The sequence below is a fragment of the Vicia villosa genome, linkage group LG1, assembly GCF_029867415.1.
Source record: "Vicia villosa cultivar HV-30 ecotype Madison, WI linkage group LG1, Vvil1.0, whole genome shotgun sequence".
NCBI lineage: Eukaryota > Viridiplantae > Streptophyta > Magnoliopsida > Fabales > Fabaceae > Vicia > Vicia villosa.
Genome location: NC_081180.1, coordinates 181,011,595 through 181,028,997, shown reverse-complemented (window position 1 = coordinate 181,028,997; position 17,403 = coordinate 181,011,595).

The following is a 17,403-nucleotide window of genomic DNA, read 5'->3' as shown; positions in this document are numbered from 1 at the left end:
CTATCATGATAAAAGGCGGAGAACACTTAAATTTCAAGAGGGAGATCATGTGTTTCTGAGGGTGACTCCTACGACGGGTGTTGGTCGAGCACTAAAGTCAAGGAAGTTGACGCCACGTTTTATTGGTCCGTTTCAGATTACGGAAAGAGTAGGAGAGGTGGCTTATCGTATTGCTTTACCGACAACACTTAAAAACCTACATGACGTATTCCATGTATCTCAATTGAGGAAATATATTGCGGATCCGTCTGATGTGATCCAAGTAGATGATGTGCAAGTGAGAGATAATATGACAGTTGGGGCGTTGCCTATGAGAATTGAAGATCGGAAGTTAAAGCAACTAAGTGGTAAAGAGATAGCTTTAGTCCGAGTAGCTTGGGGAGGAGCTGCAGGTGGAAATGTTACGTGGGAACTGGAGAGTCAGATGAAGGACTCCTATCCCGAACTCTTCGTTTGAGGTATGTTTTCGAGGACGAAAACTCTTTTAGTGGGGGAGAGTTGTAACACCCCGTTAATTCTTGTTCATTAATTTAATTATTTTTTTAATTAAATTATTAGAATTAATAATTTTTGGAAAATGAGGAAATATTGGCATTGGGCTTAAAGTGGTGGTTAGTAGAAGGGGGTGTTAACTAAGCAAGCCCATTATAATATTTTATTTTAATTTTCATAAAATAAAGGGAATTGGGAAAAGAGGAAGTAGAAGCAAAAGAGACAGAGTCTGAGAACTGAAGAACACGTGAAACAGAGAAGAGCCAAAGGGGAAGAAGATCTTCGAAGATTCGACTCTGAGGTAAGGGGGGATTCTTCGGGTTAGTGATCCTTATGCGATTGTAGGTAGTAGGATTGATTAGGATTGTTGCCTAGTCCAATCGTACGTGTCGGGTTTGGGAATTTTGTTAGGTTTTGATGAAATTGTATGAATTACATGATTTTGTTAATACTCATGATATATGCTGTTAATACTTGTATAAAACTTGTCTGAAACATGTGATGATGTGAAAATTGATGGTATTTGTATGCTATGTTCGTATGTACCTGAAATTGGGAAATGGGATAAGGTAAATGCTATGTTCGTATTTATGTTACTTATAGTTTTATTTTAATATATTATTGATGTAAATCAATTTTGTGAAAAAAAATTAATTTTAAAATTATGTATTTTTTTAAATAATAAATTATTTGGATAAAACAATTTAGTTTTTTTATTTATATTTTTAAAACAAAAACGTGTGTATAACACCAATATGATGCGAACACTTGGATATTCTGTTAATTTTAGAATTATAATTTAAACATCAATTTAATAATTAAATTGTTTATGATAGATGGAGAATGACGAATTGATGCCCATTTATATTTAATTGTGAGTTACATTGTCTATTCATGAAATGTACTATGTTTTTATTAAAATTTTAAGACTTTTCTTATCAAAATTATATTACAAAGATTTTGTTTTATTATATATTGTTGTGTTTCCCTTTTTTTTCTTGATTTTTTTTTGTTTTTTTCGACAATTCATATTGGAAATATGTGAAATAGAAAAACAAAATATAACAAACAGTTTGAGAGAGAAGCATAACTTAATTTAGTATAATATATTACAATAACATATTTTATTACAAAAAAAGTTTATTTTTAATTTATTGTAATAAAATAAAAGACTCCAAACATTATTTTATTTAGGGTTAATACCTATTTTACCCCCTGCCATATGGGGCGTAGTTGAAAAACCCCCTGCAAAAAAAAAAGTTTCAAAAAGTGCCTCATAAAATTTCAAAAGTTTGTATTTGAACCTTTATCACGCCACATCATTAAAAAATCTGATGTGGCAACTTTTTTTTAATTTATTTTTATTATTTTAATTACGTGGATTGCACAGGTGGCATTATTATTATTTTTTATTTAATTTAATGCCATGTGGCATTTTTATTATTATTATATTGTTTAATTCTTCAAATATCAAAGTTTAAAAAATGGTCCCATGGGGTGTTGAACTCATGCACCATACAATACATGCCAAACACTTTACCACTAAGCTGAAGTACGTTTTCTGATCTATAATTCCCTTAGACAGTATATATTAGCTGCTGCTACGTTATTAAGATTAATGTTAGTGTTTACATTATTACTTAATATTAATATTATTAGTTAATAACTATTAGTTATTAGTTAATATTTATTAGTTAATTTTAACGTTATTAAATAATATTAGTTAAATTATTAAATAATAATTAATATTTATTTTACTGTTTAACTTAATTAAATTATAAAATATAAACTAAATTAATAAATTTTAACTAATATTAGTTTATATTAATTTAATTTAGTTTAATTTAATTTATATTTTATAATTAATACTATTTTAATTTATATTTTACTGTTAACGTTATTAATTAATATTTTTTTATATTAATTTAATTTAGTTTATATATTCTAATTAATATTAGTTTAATTAAATTTAATGTTTATATTAAGGTTTATATGTAATTTAATTTAATTAATGTTATTTTACTTTTAACGTTATATTTAACTTAATAAATTTAATTTAAAGATTTTATATAAATGTTTATATCTAATTTAATTTAATTTATTTTACTGTTAACGTTATTAACTAATATTTGTTTATATTAATTTAATTTAGTTTATATTTTCTAATTAATATTAGTTTAATTTAATTTAATGTTTATGTTTAATTTAATTTATTTTATTTTTATTTAGTTTATTTAATATTATTTTACTATTAACGTTATATTTACGTTAATTAATTTAAATTAAACAATTTATATTAATATTTTTATTTAATTTAATTTACTATTAATGTTATTAATTAATATTATTTTATATTAATTTATTTTATTTTATAATTTAATTAACTTTAATAATAAAATAAATATTAATTATTATTTTATAATTTAGTAATATTAGTTAATAACATAAACTATTAACTATTAATTATTAACCAATAGTATTAATATTAAATAATAATGAAAATAGTAATTAAACAAACAGCACTTATGGAACGTTAAGACTAGCTAAGTCAATTATAAAACAAAATGTGAAGCGTAGCCTAGTGGTAAGGTGTTTTACATGTATTCTATGGTGCATGGGTTCAACACCCCATGGGACCATTTTTTAAACTTTGATATTTGAAGAACTAAACAATATAATAATAATAAAAATGCCACATGGCATTAAATTAAATAAAAAATAATAATAATGCCACCTGTGCAATCCACGTAATTAAAATAATAAAAATAAATTAAAAAAAAGTTGTCACATCAGATTTTTTAATGATGTGGCGTGATAAAGGTTCAAATACAAACTTTTGAAATTTTATGAGGCACTTTTTGAAATTTTTTTTTTGGCAGGGGCGTTTTTCAACTACGCTCCATATGGCAGGGGGTAAAATAGGTATTAACCCTTTTATTTATTTAAGAAAAGTAAATTCCATGGTAAGTAATCACTCAAGGTTGAATAACAACTTCGATTCTAGGAACTTCGAATTCAGTGTCTTGATACCCGTTATCATCCGCGACGTAAGTTAAATGATGTTCATTTATTCCACTTCCTCCATTAGCTATTCCACCACCAATGTTATCTATCTTGTCTCTCAAATTCTCTTCTTCAGCTAGCATAATTCTTGCACTTGTAGCAACTACAACAAGGGCCAAAATCACTAAAGTTAACCACTTACCCATTTCTTTAACTTAATATACCAAAACAACTAACAGACTTCTCCTTTTATAATATAGGAGATCAAGTTGAGTAGTTGATTAAAAAAACATTAACTTCTAATATTAATGTTACTAGTTTGCCGTGTAGGAAAGGTTAATTTGTTTTAATGTAAGGTTAACTTTTTTTAGTAAGTCTTAAATTGTATGTTCATTTATTAGTTTCTTATTTTCTTCTTCTCATAAATATATTTTAATTATGTTATGGATAATCATTAAAAAAATCATTATATTTTTTTTAAATAAATTTATATTATATATTAAAATATTTATATATTTTAAAATTGAAACATCAACCATGTTTAAGGCGTTGAGGCTTATAAGTCTCCACTACATTATTCTTGCACTTGTAGCGACTACAACAAGGGCTCAAACCGCTAAAATTAACCACGTATCCATTTTCCTAACTTAATATACCCAAACAACTAAGAGGCTTCTCCTTTTATAATATAGGAAATCAAGTTGAGTAGATCATTAAAAAGGGAATTAACTTTTGATATTACTGTTACTAGGTTGTCGTGTAGGAAAGGTTAATTTGATTTAATGTAAGGTTAACTTTTTTTAATAAGTTCATTTATTAGTTTCTTATTTTCTCCTTCTCATAAATATATTTTAATTATTTTATGGACAATCATGAAAAAGTAAATCATTATAATTATGTTATGTTATATTTATTGAACAATGTGCAAAGTAGCGACCTTATATTGGTCTGTGTGATATTTGTATATTATATTGAAAATTAGGTAAAAAAAATTACAGATTAAAATAGGGAAAATTGGAATAACAGTCAAATTATGCTAAAAACCAGAAAAGATATTACATCGGGCCGTATTAAAAACCGATGTAAAATGTATTCTATTACATCAGGAACAGCTAAAATCCGATGTAAAATGTAGTCTATTACATCGGGTAAAATGCACACCCGATGTAAAATATGGCGCATAAAAAATGGCATGATTTGTCACATCGGGCCTTTCTAACAACCGATGTAAAAGGTCGTCTATTACATCGGGCAAAATGAATACCCGATGTAAAATATGGCGCATATTTTTTTTATAAAAAAATTGCATTATCTTTCACATCAGACATTTGAATTCAACCGATGTGGTATGCTAATTTTTCACATCGGGCCTTGGCCCGATGTAAAATGTCTCAGACTTATTACATCGCCTGGCTTTACATCGGGTCCAGATCCGATGTAAAAAGTAGTTTTTGCCTAATGTAAAAAGTACTTTCTGCACTAGTGTCTAATATTGCAATATTTTGCTAAAAAAAATTATTCATTACATGCGTAAGTCGAAAAAGATAAAGAAAGATGTGGCCTTCAAGCTTAAATTGAAAAATATTTTTATTAATGTCAGTTGAAAGTTTCTTAAAAGGTGCCTGAGAGACTATGATTTTCCTCAAATAATCATTCATTTTATCATGCATTGTGTTACCACTTTCTCGTTTTCTATTCTGTAAAAGATAAATATAATTATATCCTTAAAACCTTCTACAATCTTCGTCAAGGTGGCATTCACAACCAAGTTGAGTAAAAAGAGTTGATAAATGTCGCAAAATTATATACAATACTAATTTCTATTTGGCACTTAACTGAGATTTGACACTTATCAGTTGTAACACCCCGTTAATTCTTGTTCATTAATTTAATTATTTTTTTTAATTAAATCATTAGAATTAATAATTTTTGGAAAATGAGGAAATATTGGCATTGGGCTTAAAGTGGTGGTTAGTAGAAGGGGGTGTTAACTAAGCAAGCCCATTATAATATTTTATTTTAATTTTCATAAAATAAAGGGAATTGGGAAAAGAGGAAGTAGAAGCAAAAAAGACAGAGTCTGAGAACTGAAGAACACGTGAAACAGAGAAGAGCCAAAGGGGAAGAAGATCTTCGAAGATTCGACTCTGAGGTAAGGGGGGATTCTTCGGGTTAGTGATCCTTATGCGATTGTAGGTAGTAGGATTGATTAGGATTGTTGCCTAGTCCAATCGTACGTGTCGGGTTTGGGAATTTTGTTAGGTTTTGATGAAATTGTATGAATTACATGATTTTGTTAATACTCATGATATATGTTGTTAATACTTGTATAAAACTTGTCTGAAACATGTGATGATGTGAAAATTGATGGTATTTGTATGCTATGTTCGTATGTACCTGAAATTGGGAAATGGGATAAGGTAAATGCTGTCAAAATGGTGAAATTGGCTGTGCAGGTACGTAGGAACCGGTTCCCATGTGGGACGAACCGGTTCCCCCTTATAAAAACAGAGGCATGTGGATTCTGGGTTGCTGGGAACCGGTTCCCAGATAGGGACAACCCGGTTCCCTATAGTAAAAACCTGAGGCGTGTTTTAGGAAGCAAGCAGGAACCGGTTCCCATGTGGGACGAACCGGGTTCTGCAGCATTTTTTCTAAAAATGTTTTATTTTCAAAAACCCATAACTTTTGATCCGATTTATGTGCCGTTTTGGGCGTTGCGAAGCTAATGAGATGCTTTATCTGATAAAGTAATAATACGGGCAGTGGCTGATTAAATTGTTCTGATCAATATTCTAAGTTTTGATGATAACAAGGATATGAATTTTGTGTGAGATAATGTGGTACTCTAATACGTTGCAATTTCCCTTTCAGGAAATATATAAAGAGTATGCACAAATCAGCGCTCAGAAGCTTTGACTCAGAAGGTTCAGCATGCAACATCAGAACATGGTCTGGCAAGACATCAGAAGATGGTCAAGGCAGAATCAGAACATGGGTCTATGGAAGCATCAGAAGAACTTGAGTTCAAAAGCAGAAGCACTGAAGTTCTCATGGTATCACGCTCAGAAGCACTTCAAGGTCAGAAGACAAGAAGATGTTATGCACCAAGCTGTTTGACTCTGATGATATTCAAACGTTGTATTCACAAACATCAGATCAGAAGCAAGTACAAGTGGCAGGCTACGCTGACTGACAAAAGGAACGTTGGAAGCTATTAAAGGCAACATCGGTAGACACGGCGTGAACAAGGCTCGAGGTAGTTGACAAGAGCGTGAAACATTAAATGCAATGTTGTACGGAATACGCAAAGCATTAAATGCTCCCAACGGTCATCTTCTCAAGTGCCTATATATATGAAGTTCTGATGAGAAGCAAGGTTGACAATTTCTGTGAATATTAACTTGCTAAAACGTTGTTCAAATCAAAGCTCTCAAACTTCATCTTCATCAAAGCTCACTACATTGTTGTTGTAATATATTAGTGAGATTAAGCTTAAACGTTAAGAGAAATATCACTGTTGTGATTATAGCTTTTCAGAAGCATTTGTAATACTCTTAGAATTGATTACATTAATTTTTAAGTAACCAGAGTGATCAAGTGTTGATCAGGATACTCTAGAAATTTGAACGAGGAGAATCTTCTGGTGACAGAAGATCTGACAAGAAGAAGGTTGTTTGCTATGAGTGCAATGAGCCTGGACATTACAAGAACGAGTGTTCAAAACTTCAGAAGGAGAATCCCAAGAAGAAGTTTCATAAGAAGAAAGGTCTTATGGCAACATGGGATGATTCGGAATCAGAATCAGAATCAGACTCTGAAGAAGAGCAAGCCAACTTCGCGCTGATGGCTACAGAAGATGATGGATCAGAATCTACATCAGAATCAGATTCTGAAGAGGTATTTTCTGAACTATCTAGAGAAGAGTTAGTTTCCAGTTTAACAGAACTTCTGGAACTCAAGGCTCATCTTAGTATCAAATACAAAAAGCTGAAAAAGCAGTTTGAATTTGAAACTAAGAAGCTGGAATTGGAAAATTCTGAACTGAAGGAAAAAGTTTTAAATCTATCCAAAGAAAGTGGATCTCCTTCTGAGACAGAAAAATCCATTCCTAGCATGAATCATATTCTGAAAGAATATGACTCGAGCTTCAGAAAGTTCTTATCTAGAAGTATTGGGAGAAGTCATCTTGCTTCTATGATATATGGTGTTTCTGGAAACAAAAGGTTTGGTTTTGGCTATGAGGGTGATTCCTCACATAAATTTGAACCTATTGATGATCTGAAGATCACGTACAAGCCATTGTATGATCAGTTCAAATATGGCCATGCACATGATATTAGACTCACCTCACATGCACAGAGTTTTAACACTGTTCACACCAAGAAGCATGTGACACATCCTAAGAAATATCATGCTGACAAACCTAAAGAATATCATGTTGTTCCTCCTGTTAAATATTTTGCTAAACCCAAGTTCAATCAGAACTTGAGGAGAACTAACAAGAAAGGACCCAAGAAATTGTGGGTACCTAAGGAGAAGATAATTTCTGTTGCAGATATCCTTGGCGGCAAAGAGGACAAAAAGCAAAATGTCATGGTACCTGGACTCTGGGTGCTCGCGACACATGACGGGAAGAAGGTCTACATTCCAAGACCTGGTGCTTAAGCCAGGTGGAGTAGTCAAGTTTGGAGGAGATCAGAAGGGCAAAATCATTGGCTCTGGAACCATAAGTCTTGGTAACTCTCCTTCCATATCTAATGTACTTCTTGTAGAAGGATTAACGCATAACTTATTGTCCATAAGTCAATTAAGTGACAATGGTTATGATATAATCTTCAATCAAAAGTCTTGCAAGGCTGTAAGTCAGAAGGATGGCTCAATCCTATTTACAGGCAAGAGAAAGAACAACATTTATAAGATTGATCTTTCTGATCTTGAGAAGCAGAAGGTGACTTGTCTTATGTCTGTTTCTGAGGAGCAATGGGTCTGGCACAGAAGATTAGGACATGTTATTTTGAGAAAGATTTCTCAGATTAACAAACTAAATCTGGTCAGAGGACTCCCAAATCTGAAATACAAATCAGATGCTCTTTGTGAAGCATGTCAGAAGGGCAAGTTCTCCAAACCTGCATTCAAGTCTAAGAATGTTGTGTCTACCTCAAGGCCGTTAGAACTCTTGCACATTGATCTGTTTGGCCCAGTCAAAACAGCTTCTGTCAGAGGGAAGAAATATGGACTAGTCATCGTAGATGATTATAGCCGCTGGACATGGGTAAAGTTCTTGAAACACAAGGATGAGTCTCATTCAGTGTTCTTTGAATTCTGCACTCAGATCCAATCTGAGAAGGAGTGCAAGATCATAAAGGTCAGAAGTGATCATGGTGGTGAATTTGAGAACAAATTCTTTGAGGAGTTCTTCAAAGAAAATGGTATTGGCCATGATTTCTCTTGCCCTAGAACTCCACAGCAAAATGGAGTTGTAGAGCGAAAGAATAGGACTCTACAAGAAATGGCCAGAACCATGATCAATGAAACCAATATGGCTAAGCATTTCTGGGCAGAAGCTATAAACACTGCGTGTTATATTCAGAATAGAATCTCTATCAGACCTATTCTAAATAAGACTCCTTATGAATTGTGGAAGAACAGAAAGCCCAACATTTCTTATTTCCATCCTTTTGGATGTGTATGTTTTATTCTGAATACTAAAGATCATCTTGGTAAGTTTGATTCTAAAGCACAAAAGTGTTTCCTTCTTGGATATTCTGAACGCTCTAAAGGCTACAGAGTATACAATACTGAAACATTGATTGTAGAAGAATCAATCAATATCAGGTTTGATGATAAGCTTGGTCTTGAAAAACCAAAGCAGTTTGAGAATTTTGCAGATTTTGATATTGATATATCAGAAGCAGTAGAACCAAGAAGCAAAGCTGCAGAAGCTGGCAGTCTCAGAAGCAATGGATCAGAAGATCAAGTTGCTGCATCTTTAGAGAATCTCAGGATTTCTGAAGAGCCAACAGTCAGAAGATCACCTAGACTTGCTTTAGCCCATTCAGAAGATGTGATCCTTGGAAAGAAAGATGATCCCATCAGAACAAGGGCATTCCTTAAGAACAATGCAGAATGTCAATTAGGTCTTGTTTCTTTGATCGAGCCAACTTCTGTTGATCAAGCTCTAGAAGATCCAGACTGGATAATTTTTATGCAAGAAGAACTAAATCAGTTTACAAGGAATGATGTATGGGACTTGGTTCCTAGACCAAAAGGATTTAACATCATCGGCACTAAGTGGGTGTTCAGAAACAAGCTAAGCGAGAAGGGAGAAGTGGTAAGAAACAAAGCCAGACTGGTTGCTCAAGGTTATAGTCAGCAAGAAGGGATTGACTACACAGAAACCTTTGCACCAGTGGCCAGGTTAGAATCTATTCGTCTATTAATTTCTTTTGCCACTCAACATAACATCACTCTTTATCAGATGGATGTCAAGAGTGCCTTCTTAAATGGTTATATAGATGAAGAAGTTTATGTCCATCAACCTCCTGGTTTTGAAGACTCCAAGTCTCCAAATCATGTTTTTAAATTAAAGAAATCATTATACGGATTGAAGCAAGCTCCGAGAGCTTGGTATGAACGTTTAAGTTCTTTCCTTCTGGAAAATGGTTTCACTAGAGGAAAAGTGGACACTACTCTCTTTTGTAAAACCTTTAAAAAGGATATTTTAATATGTCAAATATATGTTGATGATATCATCTTTGGAACATCTAATGCTACACTTGGAAAGGAGTTTGCTGAGTCTATGCAGGCTGAATTTGAAATGAGCATGATGGGAGAACTCAAGTATTTCCTTGGGATTCAAATCAACCAAACCTCTGATGGAACCTATGTTCATCAAACGAAGTATGTGAAAGAACTTCTGAAGAAGTTTAATCTTTCTGAAAGTAAGGAAGCCAAAACTCCTATGCATCCAACATGTGTCCTAGGTAAGGATGAGGTAAGTAAGAAGGTAGATCAGAAGTTGTACAGAGGTATGATTGGATCTCTTCTATACCTAACTGCTTCTAGACCTGACATTCTCTTCAGTGTTTGTTTGTGTGCTAGATTCCAATCAGATCCGAGAGAATCTCATTTAACTGCGGTTAAGAGAATTCTGAGGTATCTGAAAGGTACTACTAATGTTGGTTTAGTTTACAGAAGATCCAAAGAATACAACTTAGTAGGATTCTGTGATGCTGACTATGCTGGAGATAGAATTGAAAGGAAGAGCACTTCTGGAAGTTGTCAATTTCTTGGAAGTCATCTGATCTCATGGTACAGCAAGAAGCAAGCTACAATTTCCCTCTCAACAACAGAAGCAGAATATGTTGCTGCTGCTGGTTGTAGCACACAAATGCTCTAGATGAGAAGTCAGCTAGAAGATTATCAGATATATGAGAGTAACATTCCTATTTTCTATGATAATACTTCTGCTATATGTTTATCTAAGAATCCTATCTTACATTCAAAAGCTAAACATATTGAGATTAAACATCATTTCATAAGGGACTATGTTCAGAAGGGTATTATATCTTTAAACTTTGGGGATACAGACCATCAATGGGCTGATATCTTTACAAAACCCCTTGCTGAAGATAAGTTTAAGTTCATTCTGAAGAATATCAGTATGGATTTATGCCCAGAATGAGAAGATGAGAAGATCTTATGTATGAGTATCTTCTGAAATGAGATTGGATTAGTCTTTTATAAGAAGTTCTGATTGTAATCAATTAGAAGTAGTGATTCTGTTATTACTAACGTTTCATTGTCTAAGTTGACTCAGAATCTCTTTAAAAGTAAAATAGCTGTAACTGGCTTTCTAGATGGTAAACACGTGTTCACTATTTCTGGACAAGCGTGCGTGCAGTTGAGGGGACGCCTACTTAGGTAACTGTGCTAATCACTTCATTTGTCATAAGTCTCTCTCCTCTTATCACGTAACATTGAATGCCATTCATCATTTCAGTTTATTTTTTTTCTTTTTATACTCTTCAAACGTTTCTTTTCCCTCTATTTATTTCTCTCTCTCTCTCTCTTTATCTGCATTTTGCATAAACCCTAGTTTATTCATCTTCAACCTAGCATTCACCATGAATCCGTCTTCAAGTTCCTCTCAAGAGGTTTCTCCACTGAAAACTTGCTCCATTCCTCCATCAGAAATGGAAGTTTTGTGTAAATCTTCTATGGACTCTGATGACTTGGGTGCTTATGGTTTCAAACCAAAAACGAAGACGAAGGCTCAAGGGTGGTCGATCTATTTGAATAGAACGGTTGGAAGGGTTGTCTGGTTCCAGGTTGAGAAACAAATCTCGGGGATCGCTGACATTGATTTCAAGACGGATCTCTCAAGATTCCAAGAAGTCTCAAGTCAGATCTCTTATGTGATGCTGTTATCAACATTTATCCAAAGGAAGAAGACTTTCTTGATATATTGGATGAAGTTAAGCATCATGTTCTTGACTTCTATGTTAAGGGAAACCCCCGTTTGAGACATTAGCTCTCTTCCTGTGAACTGTCTCTCACTTCCTCCTTGAATTCATGCATTCTCTTCCAGTGGAGGTTCTAGTCTGGACAAGCATGCAGAGTTTCAAGCTTTCATGGCTAGACAAACTGAGAGCACCGCAGGGATTCATGATATGTTAGCTAAGATTATGTCTAAGCTAGGGTTGTAGTCTTTAAGTCCTTGTAGTTTTCTTTGTTTGTTGCATTTGCTTGTTCTGCATACATCTTTTGTAATTCTGTTTGCTTAATCAATGAAAAGCTTAATTCTGTTTCTTTCCTTTGTCGCTTTCTACATCTGAATCTTTTATATTCTTTTTGATGTTATGACAAAAAGGGGGAGAAAATATATGATAAATGATCTGATTAATATTATCAGTTACAGGGTAAAAGACCCCACGTTACTAACAGAACTTGCAAAGTTCTATGCTTTAAGTTGTGTTGTTGCAGGAATTGAAGACTCAAGATCAACATAAGAAGCAACAAGATGAATCAAGCTCTTGGATTCTTGAAGCAAGCTGAGTGCTATGAAGCTTCAAAATCAGAAGCAAGAAGGAAGATGTTCAGATATTCTGATGATAGAATATGATCTGAAACATTATGTCTATTTGTTCTGATACATTCTATATGGCTCTGATACATATTACGTGTTCTGAAACATATTCTATGTTCTGACTCATTCATGTTGACTTTTGTCGTTTAGTTTTGTTCTGTAACATTTCAGGATGTAGAGATGCTCTGATGATGCTCTGGTACATTCAACAATGTTCTGATACAAACTAGCATGAAGTGATATAAGAAGAAATTCAAGCTCTGAAGCTGTCCCAATGGAAGCAAGAATCAGAAGCTGCGAATGTTCTGAAGATCAAAGAAATTCAAGTTTTGAAGCTGTCCGATGGAAGCAAGAATCAGAAGCTGGGAATGTTCTGAAGATCAGAGAAATTCAAGTTCTGAAGCTGTCCGATGGAAGCAGGAATCAGAAGCTGTGAATGTTCTGAGGATCTAAAGAAATTCAATGTTCTGAAGCTGTCCTATGGAAGCAGAAATCAGAAGTCATGAATGTTCTGAAGATCAAGCATATGTGAACGTCTCTACTGAAATACTCAGGGAAGTCTTTTATTTATAAAATTCTTCTAGTATTAATTTCAGGGAAAGATTATTCATCTCAGGGGGAGATTGTTAATCTCAGGGGGAGACATATTCACATGCTTATACTTTAGCTGTGTAATTGTCTTTAGCCGTCTGCTCTTTCTGATCGCAAATTCATATCATTTATATATGTTTTTGTCATCATCAAAAAGGGGGAGATTGTTAGAACAAGAATTGTTCTGATCAATATTCTTAGTTTTGATGATAACAAGGATATGAATTTTGTGTGAGATAATGTGGTACTCTAATACGTTGCAATTTCCCTTTCAGGAAATATATAAAGAGTATGCACAAATCAGCGCTCAGAAGCTTTGACTCAGAAGGTTCAGCATGCAACATCAGAACATGGTTTGGCAAGACATCAGAAGATGGTCAAGGCAGAATCAGAACATGGGTCTATGGAAGCATCAGAAGAACTTGTTCAGAAGCAGAAGCACTGAAGTTCTCATGGTATCACGCTCAGAAGCACTTCAAGGTCAGAAGACAAGAAGATGCTATGCACCAAGCTGTTTCACTTTGATGATATTCAAACGTTGTATTCACAAACATCAGATCAGAAGCAAGTACAAGTGGCAGGCTACGCTGACTGACAAAAGGAACGTTGGAAGCTATTAAAGGCAACGTCAGTAGACACAGCGTGAACAAGGCTCGAGGTAGTTGACAAAAGCGTGAAACATTAAATGCAATGATGTACGAAATACGCAAAGCATTAAATGCTCCCAACGGTCATCTTCTCAAGTGCCTATATATATGAAGTTCTGATGAGAAGCAAGGTTGACGATTTCTGTGAATATTAACTTGCTAAAACGCTGTTCAAATCAAAGCTCTCAAACTTTATCTTCATCAAAGCTCACTACATTGCTGTTGTAATATATTTGTGAGATTAAGCTTAAACGTTAAGAGAAATATCACTGTTGTGATTATAGCTTTTCAGAAGCATTTGTAATACTCTTAGAATTGATTACATTAATTTGTAAGTAACTAGAGTGATCAAGTGTTGATCAGGATACTCTAGGAAGTCTTAGCTTGTGTCTAAGCAGTTGTAATTAGAGTGATCACATGGTGGTCAGGATACTCTAAGAAAGTCTTAGCTTGTGTCTAAGCATTTGTTCCTAGAGTGATCAGGTTGTGATCAGGATACTCTAGAAGACTTAGTCGCGGACTAAGTGGAAAACCATTGTAATCTGTTGCGATTAGTGGATTAAATCCTCAGGTGAGGTAAATCACTCCGTGGGGGTGGACTGGAGTAGTTTAGTTAACAACGAACCAGGATAAAAATAACTGTGCAAATTGTTTTTATCGTTCAAGTTTTTACACTACACTTATTCAAACCCCCCTTTCTAAGTGTTTTTCTATCCTTCAGATAATTGCTATGAGATTTTATTGATTATGATTGCATAATGCTTAGTAATTTGAATGAAACTCACCCTTACTTTGATGATTTCAGATTAAGGATGTAGCAGCTTCTTGATTTGGGTGAAGATAGCTTGTAAGCTAGCCCGTAGTTCGTGTCGAGTCATGCTCTGATTGTAACACTGGGATCGATAGTCTTAGTATTACTTAATATACATTGTTTCCATTTTGGTTATGGATTATGTATCGATTATTTGTTTGGATATGTTTCCTAATATTGTTAAATTAAGTTTCGCTGTGCTAAACACATGTTTGATATTGGTTAAATTCTAATAAAGCATGACAATCGACTTGGTATTTTTACTTATTTTAATAATTGTAGCATCCTTGCTGTTTTATTACTCTGATTTTATTATATTTCCGCGGGGGTTTAGAAGGGTGTTACATCAGAGACACACCACTTATTCACCTAAAACCTTTAGGTGGTAGGTGAGTGGATTCTCCCACTTATAAGTCACCATATTGCTATAGGCTCTGATACCATTTGTTAGGGGAGATTTTTCACTAGGGAGCATTGATACACATTGTAGGACTAGACACATTTGTGAGAGACACACCACTTATTCACCTAAAACCTTTAAGTGATAGGTGAGTGGGTTATTCCACTTATAAGTCACCACATTCCTATAGGCTCTGATACCATTTGTTAGATGAATTTTTCACTAAAGACCGTTGATACATAATGTATGACTAGACACCTTTGTAAGAGACACACCACTTATTCACCTAAAACCTTAAGGTGATAGGTGAGTGAGTTCTCTCAAGAATGAATCTAAGGCAATATATTTGGGGGCACCTGCCCCCATTATTTTCCAATCTCTGTGTTGGTTAGTATACTTCATTTTACTCTTTTTTGGACAGGAAGACCATTTCATTAAGAAGAAACAAAAACATGGTTACAAAACAAAGGCTCCTCATTGGGAAAGCCTCCAATCTAGGTTTTAGAACCATACAACTTCCCCAGCTCCACTAAGTTATGAGCACCAGGATTGAAAGTTCTACTTAAAAACATGACAGAACCCAAAGGGAATTTACCCAACAAAAAGCGACAGTCTGCTGCGACGGGCTCTAAGACAGCATTGACGGTAACCAAGTTGATGCAGTCAACAGCTAAGAGGGAGTCCGACTGAATTATGATTCTCTCCAGACTCAGATCAATGGCCAGCGAAAGACACCACCTAATCGCAAGGATTTTGCCACCTCCGCAACCACTGAAATTTGCTCTTTTATGCACACTGTCAAAATAGTCTCCATGGCCGGATTTTTAATGATACATCCATAAGAGACAAAGTCTTCCGATCCAATTCATGCGTCAACCTGTAAAATATGGACATTATTTGGAACATAATTCAAAACAGGTTTCATGAGAATGTGGTTTTTGATGCTAAGCTCAAGGTTCTGTTTGTTGAATTCTGACACAGAATCAAGAGCATCTTCAGCCACTTTGAATGGCTCCGTCTGCTTCTGTTGGTACAAGATTAAATTGCGCGCATTCCAAATCTTATGAAGCATGGAACAAATCAGTTGGTGCTAAGCATGTCACCACAAGTAAAATAATTCTTCAGCCACACATTGAGATCCAAATTATGAGGGATGTGGTAACTAATGATAGAAGAAAAGAAGATAGTTTTTGAAAACTCGCAATCCATGAAAAGGTGGTGGGTAGATTTGGGAGCAGACTGACAAAAGGAGCATGAATTTTCAAGTCTGATACCTTTTTTGATAAGGTTGTCCTTTGAGGGGGGGATATTTTTCGCCAGTCTCCAAAGAAAGTTTCGTGTCCTTGTATGAACATGGGCTCTCCAAATCTCTTTCCATAATTTTTGATACGGAATGCTTGATGGGCCTGGACTATTAGCAACTTTGTTCTGCAAGCTAAGGTGGTAGGCAGATTGAACAGAAAATTCTCCACTCCCCTCATAATGCCAGATTATTCTGTCTTCCGCATTCCTGAAGGAAAGAGGGATACTGATAATTTGTTTTGCTTGTGAGGGATCAAAGCTAGCAAAGATTAAATCCTTGTTTCAAGTGCCTAAGTCACTATCAATGAGATCTTTCACTTTGGACTCCCTATCAATACCACGCACCTCCCCTAGAATTTTGAAACCCGGATTCTCCGGAATCCAGCTGTGTTTAATACCACCACCTTCTCACCATTTCCTATCTTCCACCGAGCTCCCTTACTAATTAGATCTCGCGCACTTAGGATACTCCTCCAAGAATAACTTGGGCCAAAGTCAATAGAGCTTTCCATTATGGAACTACGAGGATAGTGCCTACCTTTGAAGACCTTTGCGAGCAAAGAGTTTTCATCTGTCAGAAGGCTCCAATAATATTTTCCAAGGAGGCTCAAGTTGAAATCACTAATTCCACGAAAACCCATACTACATTTTACTTTATGCTAACTAAAATTAAAATTGTGGACTGACCCCACTAAATATAAACTCATCATTAATTGAGAAGAGTTTCCTCTACTCTACATGTTCCTATTTCAATGACTATTATTTCAATGACTATTTGACATTTGTCACATATATTAAAAGAAAACAGTAACATATCTAATAAAAAACTGAATATAATTCCTTCAATATAAATAAAAATATAATGTATTTATTTAAATTTAGATTAAATAAATTATGATTTTGTTGTATTTTTAAGTTTGGAACTATTTATTTTTTTATATGACTATTGCTACATTATATTTTATCATATTTTTTTATAGGTGAATTTAATATAATTTTTATATTTTAATATAAATTTGTAGTATTAGTGAGAGGTTAGTCATATAATTTTGGCTAAATTACAGTT